This window comes from Lissotriton vulgaris, chromosome 7, assembly GCF_964263255.1.
Source record: "Lissotriton vulgaris chromosome 7, aLisVul1.2, whole genome shotgun sequence".
Classification (NCBI taxonomy): Eukaryota; Metazoa; Chordata; class Amphibia; order Caudata; family Salamandridae; genus Lissotriton; species Lissotriton vulgaris.
Window position 1 is genome coordinate 107,558,616 of NC_141695.1, and position 14,407 is coordinate 107,573,022.

The following is a 14,407-nucleotide window of genomic DNA, read 5'->3' on the forward strand; positions in this document are numbered from 1 at the left end:
CTCTTAGTTCCATTGATCTACCTAAACTTTTAGAAGGCCAGAAAAAAAGTCTTATAAGCAAAGTTAAAATTAAAGAGGTAGAGAAGTCCTTTATGTCATTGGTTAACCCATTTTTTTTATCAAAACAACAAGTGGTCCTGAGCATACTAAGATAACAAAAAATAATAGATATAGATCACAATGGAATTCTATACAGTTTAGGATTCCTTGACCAGCCGGCCAGGGAATATTTATTAGTTCAATTGTTTAGGATCTCAGAGATACAAAAATTAACCCCAATAGTTAGGGTTAAATTGGGGCACAATCCTGTGCCATATAGAGAAGAGCAAGACAAGGGGGTAAAGGTAAGTGAAAGAAAGTTATCAGGCAAACACAAGTGAGCTAGCAGGTCACTGACATTAAATATACGTTAGCAGTGTATCCTGGAGTCATTCATACAAACAATGGTATCATATAAGTACATGTATGAACTGCTCTGAGGTCGACGTTTCGATCCCTAGCTCGAGTATCACAGGATCATCATCAGGACAAGAAATTAATATTGCCTGAAAGTAATTATTTATAACACCTGTTTAGAAAAAAGAAATGAAGAAGGGAGAGAAACATAGAAATACATAGTCATTGTTTGTATAATTAATGCTCACATTGTACCAACAGACTTTTCATTCGGAAACGCAGTGGTCGGTGTTACCATAAGGCGTGCGTATTCCGTGCAAAACCCTCTAAAAAGCATGCACTTACTGTGGGCGGTCAGGACTGGTGGGGTGAAGTGTCCGTGACGGGGCACATTAGAATTGTGAACCAGAGTGGTGGAGGGAATTGGGTAAGCCGTGAGTAGGTGAGGCTTGTGTTGGTGGGAAGTATCAGGGCTTGGGGTGAGCCTGAGGAACCTTCCAGGTGCTCGCCCGGGGTATTTTGGGCTTCGATTGAGAAGGACCTTTTACGGGGAGAGCTCGTGATTCTGTTGTAATTACGGAACTTGATGTTGGGTCTGGGTACCTTGGATGGGTGCACCATAATTCAGATTGTTATTCCATCTGAGATTCTAGTACAGTGATTCAGCGTAGGTGCCCCGTAATTCAGATTGCACTTTCATCTGAGGGTCTGTGGGCGCGCAGGTCCGGGTTGAATGGCAGAGCTCAATCTAAAAATTAATAAGAAAGGGGTTGTATACTTTTACTGGGTGCATATGCGTTATGGGTGTTGCCAAAGTGAGAGACTTGGATGGGTTACCTTCTGGGTTGCAATGAGTTAATAACTGACGAAGTCACATTACTTAGATGTGTTCAGTTTAAGAAGCGTCTGCAGCTCCGCAATTATATGCTATAAAACGGAAGAGAGAAAGCTGTGATTACTTTACATTGACTTCCGCTAGTAATATCAAGGGGTGTCGAGTGGGCTGCAATTACCCTCGTGTGGTGGGGAAAAAAACATCGAGGTGGCATAGGTCCGAGGTATTGTCTACTGAATATTGGAGCGCGACACGTTGGTCGATCTGTAAAGAAAATTGCGGAGGGACACAATTAATTAATTTAAAGGACAAGTAAAAGGATTGTGGGGGGAGCAGGCGGATCACGTTATTTTACCAGATGCCTCCCGGGCGGGAGCGCTGTCTTCGCAATGGAGCCGGGTCGGGGATTTCGGCCAGGTAGATAACTGGTCCGCTGTGGGGTAACGGAAAAGGCGGTTAGATTCTGGCATGTTTCCAGAACGGAAGCGTCCTAGTCAGGATAGAAAATGGAATGTGGCGGGCTTACCGGTGGGAGACAGAAGTTCTCCGTAGTTGCCGGTCGCTGAGGCTGCTCTCGGTCAGACCCTTCCGGATGCTTTGGTAGGCAACCTTAGTATTGGTTGCAGAGGCGACCATGTGATTGAGGAGGGTGCGTGGGGATTGGTTTGTCACAAGTCATGTGACAGGGGAGGCCAGACGACATAGTGGCTTCATTGCCCGCGGGGGCGGACATTTTGAGCAGGGTTACAATGTTATGATTAAAGACAAGGATTACCAACTCGTTTCCTTTAGGGGCCAAAGTTTTGGAATGTGGGGACTGGGAATCGGGAAGAATTAATGATAAAAACAATTAAAAAACAGTTAAAAGTGCAGAAAAAGTGCGTGAGCAGTGAATAACGTTTTTGTGAACATTACTTTTCACTCATACATGGTGTTTTAAATTTCATGACCAGAATTGCATTTTAAATATTGTCTCCAAAAATTGTCTTTTCAAAGTTTAAAGGTTCTAGGTCAAAACTCCAAAAAGTTGTAGATGGTTAGCCAGCTTATAACAGGGTTGTCATGTCTTCACTTCTGTTTAACCCTGTGTGGATGGTGTCAAATTGTATGATTGTCTTCAATTCCTCTCTGTTGAGGAGTTGAGCCAAGTTGCCTCCTCTTTGTGGGAGTTTCACTGTTTTTAGCACTGTCCACTTGATGTCGTCCACAGTGTGTTTCAGTTCTGTATAGTGTTCAACGAGCGGTGCGTTTGGGGTCCCACAACGTATCCGGCTTCTGTGCTGGCCAATTCGAGTCTTTATTTTCTGAGTAGTTTGACCAACGTACATTTTCGGACATGGGCATAGGATGGCATAAATGACGTTATTGCTGTTGCAATTAGTGAAGCTTTTCATGGTCACTGTCACATTGTTATGGCTGAAATTGCGCGCCTCAATAGTAAATTCACACATCGTGCAACAACCACACTTAGCGTGCCCTAGGATAGGAGGGAGGCCCCAGTTGGTTTCAATTGTGGTGGATGGATTTGGAGCTGGTAACGCTGCTCTTATCAAATGGTCTCTTAGATTTTTGCTTTTCTTAAAAGCAAACACGGGCCTCTCTAAATTAATTGGACCTGCATTTAAAGTGGGCCAGTGCTTGAGAATGGATTGTCGAATTTTATTGGACACGGGGGAGAAGGTGGTTACACACGCAATGCGTTCAGTTTTATCCCTTATTTTTGGTGTCAGGAGGGCTTCACGGGGGCAGTACCAGGCCCTTTTACTAAGGTTGCCTACCAAAGCATCCGGAAGGGTCTGACCGAGAGCAGCCTCAGCGACCGGCAACTACGGAGAACTTCTGTCTCCCACCGGTAAGCCCGCCACATTCCATTTTCTATCCTGACTAGGACGCTTCCGTTCTGGAAACATGCCAGAATCTAACCGCCTTTTCCGTTACCCCACAGCGGACCAGTTATCTACCTGGCCGAAATCCCCGACCCGGCTCCATTGCGAAGACAGCGCTCCCGCCCGGGAGGCATCTGGTAAAATAACGTGATCCGCCTGCTCCCCCCACAAACCTTTTACTTGTCCTTTAAATTAATTAATTGTGTCCCTCCGCAATTTTCTTTACAGATCGACCAACGTGTCGCGCCCCAATATTCAGTAGACAATACTACCAGTAACTACCTCGGACCTATGCCACCTCGATGTTTTTTTCCCCACCACACGAGGGTAATTGCAGCCCACTCGACACCCCTTGATATTACTAGCGGAAGTCAATGTAAAGTAATCACAGCTTTCTCTCTTCCTTTTTATAGCATATAATTGCGGAGCTGCAGACGCTTCTTAAACTGAACACATCTAAGTAATGTGACTTCGTCAGTTATTAACTCATTGCAACCCAGAAGGTAACCCATCCAAGTCTCTCACTTTGGCAACACCCATAACGCATATGCACCCAGTAAAAGTATACAACCCCTTTCTTATTAATTTTTAGATTGAGCTCTGCCATTCAACCCGGACCTGCGCGCCCACAGACCCTCAGATGAAAGTGCAATCTGAATTACGGGGCACCTATGCTGAATCACTGTACTAGAATCTCAGATGGAATAACAATCTGAATTATGGTGCACCCATCCAAGGTACCCAGACCCAACATCAAGTTCCGTAATTACAACAGAATCACGAGCTCTCCCCGTAAAAGGTCCTTCTCAATCGAAGCCCAAAATACCCCGGGCGAGCACCTGGAAGGTTCCTCAGGCTCACCCCAAGCCCTGATACTTCCCACCAACACAAGCCTCACCTACTCACGGCTTACCCAATTCCCTCCACCACTCTGGTTCACAATTCTAATGTGCCCCGTCACGGACACTTCACCCCACCAGTCCTGACCGCCCACAGTAAGTGCATGCTTTTTAGAGGGTTTTGCACGGAATACGCACGCCTTATGGTAACACCGACCACTGCGTTTCCGAATGAAAAGTCTGTTGGTACAATGTGAGCATTAATTATACAAACAATGACTATGTATTTCTATGTTTCTCTCCCTTCTTCATTTCTTTTTTCTAAACAGGTGTTATAAATAATTACTTTCAGGCAATATTAATTTCTTGTCCTGATGATGATCCCGTGATACTCGAGCTAGGGATCGAAACGTCGACCTCAGAGCAGTTCATACATGTACTTATATGATACCATTGTTTGTATGAATGACTTCAGGATACACTGCTAACGTATATTTAATGTCAGTGACCTGCTAGCTCACTTGTGTTTGCCTGATAACTTTCTTTCACTTACCTTTACCCCCTTGTCTTGCTCTTCTCTATATGGCACAGGATTGTGCCCCAATTTAACCCTAACTATTGGGGTTAATTTTTGTATCTCTGAGATCCTAAACAATTGAACTAATAAATATTCCCTGGCCGGCTGGTCAAGGAATCCTAAACTGTATAGAATTCCATTGTGATCTATATCTATTATTTTTTGTTATCTTAGTATGCTCAGGACCACTTGTTGTTTTGATAAATACTTGCTACCCATGGTCCCGAGTGATTTAATGGGTTCCCCTTGTCCTCGTTGATGGATTGGTTAACCCATAGCATGTGAGAGCAATATAATCCCACTAGAGGTTTATAAGGCATTCTTTCCCAAATTATCACTTTTTTCACATAACTCTTCAGTAAAATTTTGTTGAGGATTCCAATAGCCTTTTCCATCACAGAGGTTATAGATCTTAGCTTCGTGAAAAAGGATAAGCCACCTCAAAATGTGAACTCCTACCAGCCATTCATTTTTCTGAACTTCGATTACAAATTACTTACAGAAATTGTATTGGCACAAATGAAACCCATTGTCCATAAGTTATTCATAAGGACCAAAATGGGTTCCTACCATCAAGATGGCCTGTAGTAAATACAAAGTATGTGGAATGGAGCAATTCATTTTTATCAACTAATGAAGTGAAAGCAGCAATTGTAAAGATAGATGCCGAAAGGCCTTTGTTTTAGTCACTTGGATGGCTTTGTTTTTGATTCTAGCAGAAAGATATTTTTGTAGCCAATTTTTAATAATGATCGAAATTTGTTTCGGGGTGTAGTAGCTATAATTGTTATTAGTTCTAAAGAGATATATACTGTGACACTAAACCTGCCAGTGGTGCCCAATGTCATGCATGCTGTTTACTCTTTTAACATGTCCATGGCGTCAAAATTACGTACTGACTCTTTGATTTTGCCACCTACGAAGGGGAAGTTCAAACTTAAATTGTTTGCAGATGACATGATCTTATATTTTAGTGCATAGAAAGATAATATTTAAGGAACCTTGGATTTGGATAGAATACAGAGTTTACTGCGGTGTACAAGATCAATTACTCAAAGTCAGAGATTTTATTGTTTAATGCTGAGGCATGCAATCTGCCCAAATTCTTAAGTCAGCAATTTAGTTTCCAATTGCCAATTTAATATCCTAAGATATCTGTTATATCAAATTGTTTGGAATTATATAATTTAAATGATATGGCTGTGCTTAGAAGGGTTTGGAATATATTCATGTGATGGTCTTCCTGATCGCTATCATTAATTGGGCTTGTTTTCCTCAACAAAATGTCCCACAGATCAATATTTTTAGTTCTATTTGCCAATGTCCAAACTAAGAATATTTGTGCAAAGTTTCAAGAAATTGATACACTTATCCGTAGCTTTATTTGTAATGATTAACACGCAAGGATTCAATTTTCAACTCTTCAACTCAATAGTTGGGAGATTAGCTTTGAACCTACTCAAACTTTATTATCAAGCAACTCTTTTAGAAAATCTTGCATGCACTAATCATGAGGTGGCCTTTATGATGATTTTTTTTCTTGTTAAAATGTTATATGAATCAGAAATCTTTCTTCCAGCTTTTCTAACATCTGTAATGCTTCCAAAAAAACAGATACAAATCATTGCAAACTATCTCAGTGCGGATCAATCACTTTATTTCAAAGAATATAGTATTCCTAACTGTCATTTCTTTATGTCTTTAAAGAAGTGTAAATAATTGGGATTGGATAAATCAAAACAGATGTTGAAGAGCTTGAATGAAAGAGGGTTTTTTATAGTAGGGAGCATTTTCTCCAACCAATCATTGCAGATTTGAACTAAGATCAACCAGACGATTGGTGATAAAAACCCCACACTGATTCAAGTTTGCTCAAATAAGTAGCTTAAATAAATATTGTGAAATAATGGATGAACGTGCTTTCACGATTGCTAAGCAATTAGTCAAGAATGAATATCTGGGGAATGGGAACTAGTACAGTGTTCTGAATCATAATCATAATGCTTTAATGATTCCCAACGTTTTAGATAGAACGGAAAAAGCTACCAATTGTAGTATAACTCCAGGGGAATGACAGATCATTTTGACTATTTGACATCAAGCTTGGCGGGCAGCTATTTTAAAATAATGTCTTTTCTCTCAAGATGGTTTGTATATTACACTCCTTTTGCCCACATAATCTATATCCTGCAGTGTATGAAGAGTACTCTAGGTGTTGCCTTTAATTGTCCAGCACTCTGTGATATTTGGTTCAATGTTTTTCTGCATCTGAATTATATGCTTGGGTTTAATATACAACCTAAAACATAATTAGCATTTTTGGGGTATTCAAGGAATACAAGTATTTTTTTTAGATTTACTACAAACAACAACAAACTAAGCCCCCCATTGGGATGGCGGGCAGACTTCGCCCGCCCGCCATCCCCCCGGTACAAGGGACCGCCCGCCATAAGGGCGGATGTCCTGTGGGTGGAATTAGGATGCGCCTGCCACAGTGGCAGGCGCATCCTGTATTTTTACAATAGCGGCGGGCGGTGCTGAAAGTACCGCTCGCCGCAATGGTAAAAATACACTTTGTGCATCTCAAAGCACAACGTGACAGGCACCATGCTGTGCCTGCCACTTTGTACTTTGAAATGCTGGGGGTACCATAGGTATCCTCCATGTGCACCCCCACTTCCCCGGAGTCCTTGGAGGCCCACAACGGGTCCCCAAAGCAGACTCTTCATGCCTGCCACCACGGAAAGGCTTTGCAAAATGCCCATTGTAATATAGCTGGCGGTGTCTGATAGACACCGTCACAATATAAACCCTTTTCCGCCCCGATCCCAAGGTGACCTGGGCGGAAAAGCAGCCTACAGTCTTTCCGTCTGCCGCAGACCCCCCAGCCATGTTAATATGGCTGGGGTCATTTGTGCATGGATGGCGGGCGGATCGCCCCCGCCTAGCCGGCGATCGCTACCTCCGGCCTGGCGGGGGCGATCGGCCCGCCATCCTAATGGGCCCCTAAATGTCTGTTGTTCGCACGCCTGTTCTACAGAGGTGGAAGTCAAACGATATACCCACGAGAAACCTGGTGTGTTAAAATGATTCAGATAAGACTGTTTGAATATTTATATGCTTTGGGAAATTTTACCTCAATGAAATTTAATGCAATTTGGAAAGCTTTTGATCAGTATGTTAGGCATTTACATTAGGCGATTGTCGAAAGACAGTGTGGCATCTATGTACTTCTAAATGTATTGTTGACAGTTGTGGTGCCTTATCTTATTGTTGCAATGCAAATTATCTTGCAATTTAGCTCTTCTCATTAGATATTGTCATATTTTATTGTTGCAGTGAACTTTATCTAGCACTTTATTTTTGCACTTTCAGCATTGTTTAGAACTTTTGTTCTTAGGCTGCTAGTGATTGGGATGTATTGAATTTTGTTCCTTTGTATAATGAAATAATTGATTATTTTGCGCTGCTCTATAAAATTAAATAGAGAGTTCCAGGTGTGTTCAACATTTGAGATCTGTTCAGGAAAATAGCATGCATGCGTTTTTTTAAAGCTAGGATTAGGTAGGCCCAGTTGTAATTGGGAAACAATATTCCGAATCTTGTAGTACCTGAAAGAGAGGGTGATATATGTAATGTATGGGTTCCTGTACCATGAGTTATGTATCAAATAAAGCAGGATTGTTTGTGTCTAAATCCTGTTCACTGGAAAACATTTGGTGCAATTTTCATCATTTTCACAGGAGATGAGTTGGTTGAACAGGCAGGAGGTGAGCTGTCAATGATTGCTGCTGATTGCCAGCTCTGCTGTCGCTGTTCTTAGGCAATGCAGAGCCCATGGAGTCACTTGAAGCATTGGATCCTATGGGGAATTCTATGAGGGCGGATGCAAACACTGTGCTGGAACAAGATTCCTTCACTCGCAGTAGGGACAGTCAATGGCTAGAAGAGGCTGACCCATTGAGGAGAGAATTTAGAATTAATAAATAATATCGGGCCAATTCACATAACTAATCTGAGGCAAAATCCTAAACGTAGTACTTTTGGTATTCACAGAAGGCATTTAGTAGTAGTAAATTTAGGATTTTGTCTTAAGTTAGGATTTTGTCTTAAGACAAACTTAAGTTTAACTTAGGTTTAATTTAAGACAAAATACTAATTTAAGACAAAATCCTAATTTAAGATAAAATCCTAACTGGGACACTGGGGTCCTGATTCAGGTTAATGAAGATTACTGGTAATTAATGAGTTCATTACCTTCTGATTGTCGCTTTTTGCCCCTGCCCTTACATGTGAGAATATAGAAAAGCTCCTGAGGCAATGATAACATTAACCGTATTTATTCATCCAATTATTTCCACTCACAACAAATTGCATACAATGACTTAATTGCAGCTTTCAATACTCCTGTAGCAAAGCGCAAATAATCACTTTAAATTTAATTTTATGGTTCTAATCTATAATGTTTTACTAAAATATTAGAAGTGGTCCAAGTAGCTGCTCTGCAATCTCCTGTACATACTCCTCAGTTGATTCTGCCCAGGATGTAGAAACTGCCCTGCTAGAGTGGCCTTGCAAATTCTCTGAAACCACAGAACTATGCGAAACATAAGTGTAACATTTAACAATTACGGATGACAGGCGCCATGAGAGAAAGGTTAAATCCAAGTTTATTAAACTTCGTCAGCATAGATCAAAACGACCCTAGCCACAGCAGGTGACAGCTAAGCTTTGCCTCCGCGGCGCTCGCCTTGGAACCCTGGTCGCGGTGACATTTTAAGTGATGTCACCGCCAGCAGTTCCATTACATGCTGAGCTGCCAGGGAGGGCGGGGGGAAGAATGGGTGGGAGATACCACACATCCCCCTTCCCTACTGAATGAAACATCAGAAATGAAACATTGTAAAACAGGTGTACAACATGAAGTTACATCATCACATATTGCTCTAAGTGTCTGGGTGGTCTGACCACTCTCCGGCTTGTCCTACCACCCAGGTGCGGGACCACCCCCTGTTCCCTGGAAGGGGAACCCATACTCTTCTCAGAATTGCCCTCACGCCCTCCTTCTTTACAGGAATCCTGCCCGGGGGGGTGATACCTCACAACTCTTCCCAGGTTCCAGATTTTTCCTTCCTGGGTCTTTTCATCATTCCTAAACAATTTAGTAATCTTAGTGGGCCTACTGTATTCAGACCAACTCGCCCTGCCAGTGGGTGTCCTGATCTTAATATCGTCTCCAACTTTGAACCCTGCCTCTTGTGTAGAGTGGAGTCTGTCAAACCTTTCTTTCCTCTCAATCATTGCTTCCCTCTGTCTCCCTAGTCCCTTAGCTTCTTTGGAGTGGTCCAACCATCCCTTGTTCCACCTCATCCAGCCTGGCGATAGTTTAGTGTAGGGTATTCTTGCTTGTAGCAACTCAAAAGGGGTGATGCCTGTAGTTTGGTGGGGTGTGAACCTGTATGCTTCTACCCGTCTCCATACTTCTTCCTTCCAGTTCATGCCGCTGGTTTTGGCCAACTGAATGCTCTCTTTGAGAGTCTTATTGAAGCGCTCGACCATGCCATTGGTCTCAGGGTGGTACAAAGCACAATGTTTGTGTTTGATTCCCCTCTCTTCAAGGAAATCTCCCATCTCTCTCGAACAGAGTTGCACTCCATTGTCCGTGAGTAGACTTCAAGGTAGACCTTCCCTACAGAATAACTCTCGAAGGAACTCCGTGACGGTCTTTGTTGTGATTTCGCTTACGAAATTCACTTCCGGCCATCTGTAGTACAGATCCATGAGCACCAGAATGTACGGTGTGCGCACTTCCCCCGTCAGTGGGCCCACGATGTCAATGCTAACTCTTCCCAAGGTCCTGATGGGGGTGGCCTACACACCATTGGAGGTGTGAGTTGTTTAAGTACTTGGTTGCTGATGCTGCACAGGATGCAGTTTCTTACTTTTCTTTCAATGGCGAGGTCCATGCTCTGCCACCAGTAGTCTTCTCTCAATCTTTGTTTGGTCTTGGTGATGCCTAGGTGGCCATCATGAGCTATATCCACCAGATTTTCCCTCACAGCCGCAGCAGGTACCAACCTCGTTCCCTTGAACAGGCATTCATCGACCGCAGACAGCTCATATTTGATCATCCAGAAAGGCCGTAGAGTGTCGTCCCGCTTATCTTCAGGTTTCCATCTGCTTTTCACTCTTTTGCACACCACATCCAAAACCTCGTCCGACTTTTGTGTTTCTTTCCACGTTTCTTCTCCTATGGCTCTCTGTACTGTTGCACACACATTTTCCTCATGGTAGTCTTCAAATTCCTCTTCCTCTTTTCCCTTCGATTCGCTCCCATCAGTTTCCCTCACCAGTCGTGACAAGCAGTCTGCTGCAAGATTTTGTGTTCCAGGGACATACTCGAAACGGAATGTGTATTCTTGGAGACTTACGACCCAGCGTCTAATCCTGCTAGAGATCGCATCCAGGCCCTTCTTGCCGAAAACTTCCACTAATGGCATGTGGTCCGTTCGCAGAGTGAACTTTGTGCCCCATAGGAAGTCTCTGAATTTGTCCAGTGCCCAGAACACCGCCAAGGCCTCTTTTTCAATCACAGAGTAATTGCTCTCTGCCTTCTGTAGAGATCTTGAGGCGAAAGCTATCGTTTCTTCAGCGCCTGTTCCTACTTGGGTGAGGACCGCTCCTAAACCCTTGGCACTTGCGTCGGTGGTGACTACTGTCACGTGATTAGGCATGAAGGATTTCAACCTGGGCGCTCCTGCAAGTGCGTTCTTCACGACTTCAAACTCACTTTGGCACTCGTCACACCATTCGAACACCGTGGTTTTTTTAGTAGCTGTCACATTGTAAATGTTCTTCCTGCAAAGTTCCATATGAATTTGCTGTAAAATTCCAGCATTCCCATGAAGGACTTGACTTCGAACTTGCTCTTCGGGGGCACCAAGTTCATAATGGTGTTCTGGAGCTCAGCTTTTGGACAGACCCCCTCTGCGGTTACCTTGTGTCCCAAAAAATTTAGTTCTTTGCAGCCAAACACACAATTTTCTCTTCTCACAGTTAATCCATGCGACCTAAACCTGGTCAGCACTTGTCTCAACCTCTTGTCGTGTTCCTCATGGTCTTTTCCGAATACTAGCACATCATCCTGGTAGCATAGGAGGCCAGGGATCTCTTTCAAGATGTTCCCCATGAGTCTCTGGAACAAGGCTGCTGCCGGTATCAAGCCAAACGGCATCCTCCTGATCTTAAATGCGCCCATGGGCGTAACAAACGCAGTGAGTTCTTGCGACTCTTCATGCAGTTTGATCTGAAAATAAGCAGAGGTAAGGTCAAGTGTGGAGAATACCCTTGCGCCATCCAGCATGCTCATCATCTGAGTGATGTTGGGCAGAGGAAACCGGTGGACCACAACCTCCTTGTTCAGAGCTCTAAGGTCAATGCACAAACGGACCGACCCATCTTTCCTCAGGGCTGCTACAATAGGCGCAAGCCATTCTGTCGCTTCCACCGGTTTGATGACTCCAGCTTTGCACAGTTTCTCCAATTCGGCCTTCACAGCCTCTTGGATGGCAATGGGTAGTTTCCTTACCTTGGCTACCACAGGCTTTGCGTTTTCCTTCAGTTTGATCTTGTGGCAGTAATTCTTCAAACATCCAAGTCCTTCACTAAATACTTCTTTGAACTCTGTCACCAAATCTTCCTTTGGCTCTTGCACTTCTTGTATTAAGATTTGGGGATTGCTGTTTGGATTGAGATAGAACCCCAACTCTTTCTGTGCCTGCCAGCCCAGGATGTTGTCGCCTACTGTAGAAACATAGACCTGGGACACTGTTGTCCTGTCCCTGTATTCAACTATGTCCCAGAAGTACCCCTTCATAGAGATGGGGCGACCAGCATACCCCTCCGGGCCTCACATCCATCCGTCTCAAATTGATCCTCCCCTTAGACACCCGTGTAAATTCCTTTGCACTGATGATTGTTATTCTTGAACAGGAAACAAACAATGCCTCTACTTCCGTACCCTTTACCTTTATGGTGCCTTTAGGGCTGCAGACCTGACCTTCACCTACTTGCACGACTATCTTGTGACATACTGTGTCTTCGGAGCTGCAGATCTGACCTCCGCTTACTTGCACAACTATTTCATCACACACTGCGTTAGTCCTGTCCTTACTCTGTTTGCTAAATCCCTGTCCACTCCTGCAGTATTGCCTGAAAAGACCTTTCTTCCCGCACATGTTACATGAGAATTTTAGGGCAGGGCATTCCTTGTTGTTGGCCATGTGCCCATATTTTCCGCATCTATAACAGGTACCCTTGAATGTCCAACCCATTTTACTCTCTTTCTGCTCCTTACCTACAATTTTCTAACTTTTGACCGCCGACACAGCCTCACATTCAGTCACAACTTCTCTTACTTTGGGTTTCTCTTAGTTTTTTTTCTCACCACTGTCCTGTTTGATTACACTGACACACTGCAGCATGTGTTCTACCTGTTTTGCAACAATCAAGACTTCCCTCAGTGGTGGGTCATCTTTCAACCATGACTCCTCACGTACGCGCTCTGTCCTGCACGCTAACACAAACTGGTCCCTGATCCTCTCTTCATTAACACCCCCAAACTTACATGTCGCTGCAAGTTTTCGTAGATCAGACACAAAATCTTCTACAGACTCCCCTTCCTTCTGCACCGTTTTAGCAAAATGGTATCTCTCCATTATTATGCTAGTTTTTGGAAGGTAGTGCCAATCTAATTTTTTAAAACTAATTTCTACCTCATTCAGGCCTCTCGCTTCCCCCTCCACCCCTAGGTAATATGCTAATAGGGCTACTTTTCTTTCTAACCCTAGATGTGGACCACACACTGTTGCATAGTTCAAAAACACTTTCTTTCACTTTTTCCATTGTATATTAGGCTCCCTGGGCTAGTCAGAAAGAATTGTGGTGGTGTCACACTTTGCATAATGATGTTATTACTAGGGGCCAACTCTTAATAGGTGGGACGTGTTTTCCTAGAGATACAAAGAGTGTTAGGAGTGGGGACCAGGTTACAGTTCTAAGAAGTTCAGAGCAGTTCTTCCCTTTCTGAAAAAATCCGACCAAATATCACATTAGCTGGGTAGGTGCAATTAATTTTCAAACCGCTAGGTGGCGTCGTTTCGCTATACTCAGCTCCCCACAAAGTGAGATGTCCTTGCTGGTAGAACGGGTGTATTCGTTTTTCTTTTTAAGGAACACTTCACAGACTCTCTCTCCCTGACAACGCGATTTCCTCCCCTTTCCAAAGTCAGTTTTGTTTTTCCTTACAAGTCCCTTCAGCATAGGTATGTTTTGCAACCAGATTTACGTAAGCACCAAAATGTTTTTTTTTAAAGGATCAGCTTTGCCCACTCGACACAGAGAAGGTGAGGAAATCCGCAGAAGCGCCAAGATGTTTTTCTTCTCACGCTACAGCCCTTTATTCTTTCTCACTAGGAAATCCTTCGGGCGCACAGTCATACAGCGCAGCTCCCACGCCGTTCACCTCAATCACTTTGCTTCATGACCCCGACAGAGTTCAACAAGGGTCTTACGTCCGCCTCCGAGATGTGTGCCGGCTTGCCTTTCCCACATTCACACCGCAATCGGTAGCGCTGTGACTCACCGTTTATTTTTCACTCGCGAAGGCCCACTGTTGCTCAACAATACATCTCCAACTACGGCTCGCCGCTCTCCCTGAATTGCACCACCGACCTTCCACGTCTTGGGCTGCTCATGGCTGTTTTTCAAAGGACAGGTGGTTCCTTTATTCTCCGCACCCAGGCACGGCACGAATAGGCTTCCGTTTATTCACCTCAATTCGATCGCAACTCTTCTTTCTTCTTTACATCCGTTT